The 10,328-nt window shown below is 41.7% G+C and overlaps 1 non-coding gene across 1 annotated transcript; it reads right to left on the bottom strand.

Annotated features, from left to right (window-relative positions):
- Positions 1–9,986: 9,986 nt before the first annotated feature.
- Positions 9,987–10,069, bottom strand: trnal-uaa (transfer RNA leucine (anticodon UAA)). Its single transcript has one exon. It is a non-coding gene; the product is annotated as a tRNA-Leu (tRNA).
- Positions 10,070–10,328: the final 259 nt, after the last annotated feature.

Here is a 10,328-nt window from a genome sequence, read left to right as displayed (position 1 = left end):
AAGTCCACGGAGATCAGTCCCGCTGGACTCCTGCAGGTTTTATCCCCGCTAAGATGTCTGCTGCGGCCTGGGACGGATTTATATAGCTACCGACCGCCAGGCTCGTGTCGGATGTGTTTACCCAAAGGGAGCGGCGCGGGGAAGGTGGCTCTGTTACTTTTCAGTCCACGGGCGGGCCGCTCAGTCCCCAGCACTCCCAGGGAAAGCTGGGGGGAAATGGCCTGGGACCAAACAACAGCCAGGGAGGGAAGGTTTCAAAGGCTCAAAGGTCAGTGCTTTCATCCTTTTACAGGCTCCTTGTGTTTTTCTCCCAGTGGGGTTTAACCTGAGCAGCCCCAGCGCCCGGAGACAGTGACGTATCCTTGTTTCAGATAATCTACCTTTGGGATTAAAGGGTCTCCTGCAGACGGAGTATATCCCAGTGACATTCACCACTATAACGTTCCTTTGTAAGTTTGCCTGAACAATGCGGTGATTTTCAGGATGAAGTGTTCCCCGCACACACTCGACACCCATTAAACTCAGCTCCTCCTCACTCTCTGTAAAATCTCCGTGCTAAACATAGCCCATAATATGCAGTGTTCAGGGAGGGTGGTAACGAGATTTGTTGCTAGGTATTGCAGTATGTGTGATGTAATAAAGCGGGGAAACTCGCATGACACTGTGCCTGAGCATTGTGACATCACAGACCTGCCCTTCTGACCACGCCCTGGTCTGTAGTTGACCCAGTATCGCATTTCAGACATCCCTTCTCCTTCACACCTCACTTTACAAAGAGTTACTTAATGTCTGCAGCACAGAAATAGGCCATTCGTTACTCGCGGCTGCAAACTGGTCTGAGGCGGTTCCCCTGAGGTTTCCCTGGGGGTGCTGGGACTTAGCAGCCCATCTGCCTGTGGACTGCAAATTTACAGAGCGACCTTCCCCACCCCGACCATTTCGGCCCAGCAAAGCATGTCAGAGCTTTCTCTATCATCACATCCTGATCTTAAACGGAGTGCACAAAGAGAGTGCTAAACTTGGGAACGGAGAGAAAGTGAGATTCAGTGGTAAGTCTGTGGTGAGTCTGGCTGAGTATTAGCTGTAAAAAGGGACATTTGGATTAACGTTTTGAATTGAACTTAGAACTTTAAAAACAGAAGTTAGCAGAAACTGCCTGTTAGTAGTAGTTAACTATCAGTCAGCTGTAAGTGTTAGTCTTAAATATGTGCCAATTACTGCGAGCAATGGGCATGGAGCTGAGACAGCACTTGTAACTTGTGTGTGGCTCCAATGGTATAAAACTAAACACTAACTGCTGATGCACAGTGCGTTCTGCACAGTGATATTAAACGGAATTTGGTGAGAGTTTGAATGGGAACAATGGTTGAAGGAGGTGCTGCTTTGGCCTCCAAAATACAGCAGGTAGATGAACGTTTGGTGAGTTTTACCTTTTTTCTCGAAGTTTGGTCCACACTAAGACCTGGGAGCAATAACAATACTTTATTAAATTAATAATTTAACTATAATTACTAATTAATTAATATAATTATAAATAACCATTTGAATAAAAACAAAGTAATTAAATTAATTCAGTGCGTAAATAAGCAAATAAATTTATAAAAAATAACAAAAGATGGCAGGGCAGGCAATAAGTCGAGACTGTAATGTGTGTGAGTTTGTGGACATCAAATCTGTCCCACATTCCTACATCTGCAGGAAATGTCTCTGCTTTATTCTCTCTGGCTCAGGATAATTGGGCTGGAGTGCAAGTTCGACACACTCTGAAACACACAGGAGAAGTGATTTAATCCAGAAAACAGTCAAATCCCACAGAAAAGCGCAGGCTCAGTAAAGTCCGTGGCTTATTGGGTGCCGTGAAGCGAGAAATGAGAAGAGGCTGAGAATGAGACAATGCTCCTGCCCAACGATAAGGATAAAGATTGCGTGGAGGACATCCACAATACATACCAAGGTACGTGGCTCAGAAGGTTGTCCACAGGCAGAGATAGGAAGAAATATTAAACAATTACTTTGAATTAGTATTTATCAGGGAGAGAACACAGGTGGACATGACATTGGATGATATTAGAAATGAAATAACTGCATTTAAAATAACAAGAGGAAAATATTATATCAACTAATCAAACCGAAAATGGATAAAATGCCGGCTTCGGACAAATTACATCTAGAAAAGAGATAGCAGAGGCATTAATAAACATATTTAATATTACGTTAGAATAAGGTGCAGTGCTGGAGGATTGGCAGATACCTAATGTAATACCTATTTTTAAGAAGGGAGGTAGAACGTATCTGAGGAACTATCGTCCAGTCAACTTAACATCGTTGGGAGGAAAAATAATGGATTCCCTAATAAAGGAGAAAGTGGAAGAACAACTAGAAACCAAAAATGAATAGTCAGCATGGATAAGAAAAGGGAAAGTCTTGAATTGACCAAATTCTTTGAATTTTTCGAATAAGTAACAGATAGCGTAAACTAACGTAATGTAGTAGATGTAATTTATCTAGATTTCGAAAGGCCTTCGATAAGATACCCCATAATAGACTGAAAGGGCAGATCACAAATTGTAATTACAATTAATAATAATAATTGTGATTTTTTAAAATGGAGTTAACATATTTTTTAAATGGATCCCACAGCCTGTTTTTCAGAATGTGGGAAGCATGTGTGGGATGCCTTCCGCAGAGAGGCAAATGTTCCAATTCATAGACCAAAGGCCTTGGGAGCTGGGCACAGACACAGATAACATAGAATTTGAATTCTATAATAAGATACAAGTTATATAAAAGGAATCATAACAACACGTATCCTGAATTACTAATTAAAGTATATAGAGGCCAGATTGGAGGAAGCAACCTACCAGATAATCATGTATTAATCAATCAGCACATATTAATTGTAACTTGCGTAATTATATAAGACGATAATCTGAAACTGTATAAAATAAGATGTCTCTGGCAGTTTCTCTGAGCATTCATTCAAGGGTAGCTCACCTGCCAGCTTGTATCTCCGAGTGGTGGTTTGAAGTTAACTCTAACAACTTGGCGCAGTCAGCAGGATCTACTGGACGGGCAGATTTGACACAAAAAGCCAAACCAACCGAATAATGAGTGAGTAGAGAATTACCTTGAGAAATTCTCCTCGCAAAGTAACCAGAGATCCAACGAATCTGAGGTAGAGTCCATGCAGCCAGTAAATCCAGTTGAAGGGTGCGTCAGGACAATGTAAATAAGTACTGTAAGTGTTGGGACAATAAGTACGTATACGAGATATCGGGGAAAAAGCCTCAGTGTAAATCGTTACGCATAAGTACAGGCGGAAAAACAGCACTAGGTAAAAAGCCTTGGTTTAAAAAGTTCTGCTTAAGTAAAGATGGTAAAACAGGAACTGGGGAAAAAGCCCCAATGTATGAAATGGCAAAGGAATCTGCCAAGGCCCTTGGAGGGCTGATGTATAAACTACCAGAAAAGTTTCTGAGAGATAAATCTGAAAAGGTCATGAAGATGGTTAAGGCAGGATATGATGAAGGGAAAAAGATAATTTTAACAGACGGAAAGATGAATAGAAAGATACCCGAAGGTGAGATGGACAGAGAAAGTGACAAAAGACAACATTATGTAAGTATAAAAATAGATATAGATGACAGAAGGGAATGGACAGAGGAATTTGGCCAAAATTTGTATCCCCCACTAACAGGGTTATGATTAGGACCTGATGAAAATGAAGGATTGATTGGGGGCCAGAAGGCTCGCTTAGTAGATATTTTTCGGAAGTCCATAACAAAAACTGTTAGTGACTTTCTTAAGTGAAGTATGGATACAAAAATAGAGCCGGCCAAACAATAAGCTTTGTTGAATGAAGAGAGATTTTTGTGAATGTCTGTCTTTGAATGAAAGTGCTTGTGTGATTTTTAACTTCGGAATATTTGAGGTGGGAATTAATGAATTTTTCAGGTGTGTTAAAGCCTGCTTCAGAAGTGGTCGAGCTGTCTGTTGTTATGGCCCCACCCACTTTTTCAGACAGAGTGAATTTGTTTTAACCCTTTGCAGTGTTGTCCTGTATGAGGGAAGTTTTAAGAAAGTGTGAACCTAGAATTGAATTACATTTTAATTTAGAAACCCAGGTGTGGATTTATTCAGATGATATGTTATGGAGCTAGGAAATGCACAAAGGATAGGTTTGTTGAGCAAAAGATAAAAAATGTGTGGTCCCGATGGTTTTAAAAAAAATGTTTTGACACGCTCACTTGTCAAAAGAAAACATGTAATCATTGATTACATTTGTTTGAAAGACAATACATTTAGTCTAGGAATGAGATAAAGAATGGAGAAGGGAAATTGTAATGCCTTAAAAAAAGAATCCTGCGTGGGTGTCTCAAGGCTGCGGGCTTGGGAAGTACGCCCCCATATTTCTTTATGTAAAATCTTGATGTGAAAGCTTCGAGCTCAGTAAAAAGATTTTTAAATAAAAGATTGGCAGTACAATATTTGAATTGGGATTTTGAGATATTTCTGGTGATTCTCCTTGATAAACATTTTGGTTGTATTGGAAAATCTTGGGTTTGGAAGACTTTTCATAAAAGTAAACATATTGCGTCAGAAGCTGAAGCTTAAAAAGATTAAATTTATGAGATTCTGTATCACAAAATTGAAGTTACAGTGCAAAAGATTAGAGTTTTTGATGTTCAGCTTCTAAAACAGAAGTCAGGCACATAATTATAAAACAAGTACTTTGCATTCTGTGATCTGTGAATCACTATAAGCATAAATGATAAGTCCGATTAAAAAACAGTATTACCATATTTGACATTTCATAATCCAACAATGAATACAAATACTGCAAAAGGGGAGCAGAAATTAGGATGGGAGCAGTGAAGAGTTAATCTTGTTGTGAAGATTTCAAGTACCACTGTTTAAGAAAATACACAACAAAATGAAATACATTTAACATAAAAATTTAAATCTGATCTCTTAAAAAAAAGAAATAAAACTATAATGTTTGGAAACAATGTAGAAATTCAGGGATCAGGTCAAACTCCTGGGCAAGTGGGGAGCTATCTGCGAAAGTGTAAAAGGAATTTTGAAAACAATTAAATGTTAAAACGGCAGGCTTTAGCAGTTTAGAACAAAAGAAAATATAAGTTGAACTTGTGACTTAAGATACAGTGTTTGAAGAACCATAGAAACTGAGACGTAAAGGCTTTGAAACTGGAACATTTGAGATAACGGAAAGCAGCTATCAAAGCCTACGTGCTAGACTATGTTCTAGTTATGAAAAAGACATTTGAGATAACGGAAAGCATGATTTAAAGTAAATCCCAAACAGGCACAAATAGGACAACCTGTGGTACAGTACCTGGGACACGAAATATCTCAAGGAACTCGGACCATGTCCAATGTCAGGAAGGAGGACATTAGGATTATGCCACGACCAAAACCAGCCTGAGGGGTTCGTAAGGTACTGGGGTTCTTTAGCTATTGCAGGAATTTTGTACCTAACCACAGCAATTGCAGAACCAATACAGTGGCTAGTGAAAGGAAAATCCGGTTGAAATGGAAATGGTAAGAGTCTAACTAAAACCTGGATTATCCAAGATGTGGTTTATCAACAGAATATAAATGTGATCATCACCGTCCTTCCGATTCTACAAGGACAAGCTACAAGGCCGCCCCGAGGGGGCCAGGAAACATTCAACCACAGCGGAGGGTACAACAACTACGTAAAGCAGCCTCTAGGGGGCGGCATCTAAGTGTCAGGAGCGTTTGTCTTGAAGCCATAAGATAAGTGTGTAAAAAATGTTACCTGAATATTGTAAACCAGGGGAATTAACCTTGGGAAATTGCGTGGTAATTAAACCTGGAACAGAAGTAATGTTGTTATTTGACAATGTCCAGCATGAAATGTGACCTGTGAGCATAAATTAATCAGCCCTATACCTGCCAGAAAAAAATAGCCACAAGACTAAAGCGTTGTAAATAGGATTGCTAGACACAATGCTGAGAATAGCTAGTGACACATCAGGAGCAAGGGAGTAACACAAGAAGCTGAGACACAAAGAAGGAAGACAGAGGAGATTTACAGCGAATGACGTATTAACTTTACAGGGACATCTCTAGTAGATGCACCAGATATACAGGCGATCCAGGCAGGTGTAGATAGTTTGAGGGGAACAACGGAGTTACTAATCAGGAAACAGACCAGGATTGAGATACAATCTTCACAGTTAGGATCTAAAACATCCAAAAAAATGCTAGAGGGTGTATCCGTATTGGAAGGCCATGCACGAACAATTAACGAGCAAAATAAGCAGGAATTGAGAGGACGATGCCGAGGACAGGAAAAGAGACACATGTCATGCCTCTGGGAGATGGATGATTGGTCAGGTGAGACACAATATGGATCAGATACAAACCGGGCGAGTTACAAGTTCAATAAATAGTACCCAGTTGAAAGAAATGGCACAACACACTGGGCTATTAGTTGCATGCACCCTGAAACACAGAAACATAAAAACATAGAAAAAGGTTGCAGGAATAGGCCATTCGCCCCTTCGAGCCTGCACCAACATTCAATAAGATCATGGGTGATCATTCACCTCAGTACCCCTTTCCTGCTTTCGTTCCACACCTCTTGATCCCTTTACCTTAAGGGCTAAATCCAACTCCCTCTTGAATATATCTGATGAACTGGCATCAACAACATTCTGCGGAAGAGAATTCGACAGGTTAACAACTCTCTGAGTGAAGAAGTTTCTCCTCATCTCGGTCCTAAATGGCTTATCCCTTGTCCTCAAACTGTGACCACTGGTTCTGGACTTCCCCAACATCGGGAACATTCTTCGTGCATCTAACCTGCCCAGTCCCGTCAGAATGTTTCTGAGGTCCCCTCTCATTCTTCTAAACTCCAGTGAATACAGGCCCAGTCGATCCTCTCTCTCCTCATCTGTCCTCCCATCCCGGAAATCAGTCTGGTGAACCTTCGCTGCACTCCCTCAATAGCAAGAACGTCCTTCCTCAGATTAGAACAAAACTAAACACAGTATTGCAGGTGAGGCCTCACCAAAGCCCTGTACAGCTGCAGCAAGACCGCCCTGCTGCTATATTCAAATCCCCAAGATATGGGGCCAACATGCTATTTGCCTTCTTTCGGTCTGCTGCACCTGCATGCCAACCTTCAATGACTGATGTACCATGACACCCGGATCTCGTTGCACTTCCCCTTTGGCTAATCTGCCGCCATTCAGATAATATTCTGCCTTCGTGTTTTTGCCACCAAAGTGCATAACCTCACATTTATCGTTATTACACGACATCTGCCACGCAATTGCCCACTCACCTGACCTATCCAGGTCACCCTGCAGCCTCTTAGCATCCTCCTCACATTTCACACCGCCATCCAGCATAATGTCATCTGCAAAATTAGAGATATTATACACAATTCCTTCATCTAAGTCATTGATGTATATTGTAAATTGCTGGGGTCCCAGCATTGAGCCCTGCGGCACCCAACTAGTCACTGCCTGCCATTGTGAAAAGGACCCGTTTATCCCGACTCTGTCAACCAGTTCTCTATCCACATCAATACATTACCTCCAATGCCATGTGCTTTAATTTTGCACACCAACCTCTTGTGTGGGACCTTGTCAAAAGTCTTTTGAAAGTCCCACTACACCACATCCATTGGTTCTCCCTTGTCCGCTCTACTAGTTACATCCTCACAAAATTCTCAAAGATTCATCAAGCATGATTTCACTTTCATAAATCCATGCTGATTTGGACCAATCCTGTTATTGCTTTCCAAATGTGCTGCTATTTCATCTTTAATAATTGATTCCAATATTTTCCCCACCACTGATGTCAGGCTAACTGGTCTGTAATTACCTGGTTTCTCTCTCCCTCATTTTTCAAAATGTGGTGTTACATTCGCTTCCCTCCAGTCCATACGAACTGATCCAGAGTCGATGGACTGTTAGCAAATGATAACCAATGCATCCATTATTTCTAGGGCCACTTCCTTAAGTATTCTGGGATGCAGACCATCAGGCCCCGGGGATTTATCGGCCTTTAGTCCCATCCATTTTCCGAACAGAATTTCCGACAAATAAGGATTTCCTTCAGTTCCTTCTTCTCACTAGCCCCTCGGTCACGTACTATTTCCAGAAGGTTATGCGTGTCTTCCTTCATGAATGCAGAGCCAAAGTATTTGTTCAACTGGTCTACCATTTCTTTGTTCCCCATTATAAGTTCACCTGAATCTGACTGCAAGGGACCTACGTTTCCCTTCACTAATCTTTTTCTCTTCACATATCTATAGAAGTTTTTATGTTCCCAGCAAGCTTCCTCTCATACTCTATTTTCCCCTTCCGATTTAAACCCTTTGTCCTCCTCTGCTGAATTCTAAATTTCTCCCCGTCCTCGGGTTGATGCTTTTTCTGACCAGTTTATAAGCCTCTTCCTTGGATTTAACGCTATTCTTACTTTCCCTTGTTAGTCACGGTTGAGCCACCTTTCCCATTTTATTTTTTACTCCAGACAGGGATGTCCAATTGTTGAAGTTCATCCATGTGATATTTAAATGTTTTCCATTGCCTATCTGCCGTCAACCCTTTAAGTATTATTTCCCAGTCTATTCTAGCCAAGTCATGTCTCATACCTTCGAAGTTACCTTTCCTTACGTTCAGGACCCCAGTCTCAGAATTAATTGTTTCACTCTCCACCTTAATAAAGAATTCAACCTTATTGTGGTTACTCTTTCCCAAGGGGCCTCGCGCAACAAGAGTGCTAATTATTCCTTTCTCATTACACATCAACCAGTCTAGGATGGCCAGCCCTCTAGATGGTTCCTCGACATATTGGTCAAGTAAACCATCCCGAATCCACTCCAGCAAATCCTCCTCCACCGTATTGCTACCAGTTTGGTTCGCCCAATCTATATGTAGATTAAAGTCTCCCATGATAACTTCTGTACCTATGTTGCACACATCCCGACTTTCTTGTTTGATGCTGTCCCCAAACTCACTACGATTGTTTGGTGATACACAACTCCCACTAGCGTTTTCTTCCCTTTGATATTCCGCAGCTCCACCCACACAGTATCCACGCGAATGTCCTTCCTTACTATTGCGTTAATTTCCTCTTCAACCAGCAATGCCACCCCACCTCCTTTTCCTTTCTGTCTATCCTTCCTGAATGGTGAATCTCCCTGGATGTTGCGTTCCTAGACTTCGTCACCCAGGAGCCATTTCTCCGTGATGCCAATTACATCATATTCATTAATTGCTGCCTGTGCAGTTAATTTGTCCACCTTATTACGAATACTCCTTGCATTGAGGCACAGTACCTTCAGGCTTGTTACCTTAACACACCTTGTCCCTTTAGAATTTGGCTGCAATGTGGCCCTTTTTGATTTTTGCCTTGGGTTTCTCTGCCCTCCACCTTTACTTTTCAGCCCCCATTTTACTTCCCTCTGTCTCACTGCATAGTTTCCCATCCCACTGCCATATTAATTTAACCCCTCCCCAACAACACGAGCAAACTCTCCCCTGTGGACATTGGTTCTGCACAGGTACAAAGCGTCCGGTTTGCACTGGTCCCAGCTCCCCCAGAACCGGTTCCAATGTCCCAGGAAATTGAAGCCCTCCCTTCTGCACCACACATTCATCTGAGCTATCCTGCGATTCCTACTCTAACTGGCAGTTGGCAGTGGTAGCTATCCTGAAATTGCTACCTTTGAGGTCCTATTTGTTAATTTTGCTCCCAGCTCCCTATATTCAGCTTGTAATTCCTCAGGCAGAGTGAGTCAGACTCAAACACAAACACAGAAAGAGCTCCCTGAAGACAGAGAGTGAGAGGCACAGAAACATTGCATAATCCCATTTCTTTGTCAGTTGAGAATGTAATAAAGTTATCGACATGTACAGATTCAATAGAATATATTCAGGTATAACTGAGCAGGTTGGGAGGAAATCGGTTTGAATTTAAAGATTTACCAGGAGTGGGGTTCGAACCCACGCAGCTATACTTCCATTGGATTTTATGTCCAACGCCTAACCCACTCGGCCATCCTGGTTTTGTCAGTATTCGGATTTTGTCTCTGTGAGAATATGGGCTGCAGCTCCACTCTCACAGACAGAGGTTTTCAATGAGCATTTTCAAATATTTATCGTAATATTGACACAGGGGCAACTCTCCTATTCTTTTTCGAGTAATGCTCTGGAAACTTTCACATCCACCCGAGGGTGCAGACGGAGCATCAATTTAACATTTCATCCGAAAGTCAACAGCTTCAACAATGCAAAATTCCCCAAGTGCTGCATTTGAGTGTCAGC

The sequence above is a fragment of the Pristiophorus japonicus genome, chromosome 23, assembly GCF_044704955.1.
Source record: "Pristiophorus japonicus isolate sPriJap1 chromosome 23, sPriJap1.hap1, whole genome shotgun sequence".
NCBI classification, from domain to species: Eukaryota; Metazoa; Chordata; class Chondrichthyes; family Pristiophoridae; genus Pristiophorus; species Pristiophorus japonicus.
The sequence above is the reverse complement of the archived record's forward strand: the minus strand, read 5'-3'. Positions and strand labels throughout refer to the sequence as shown.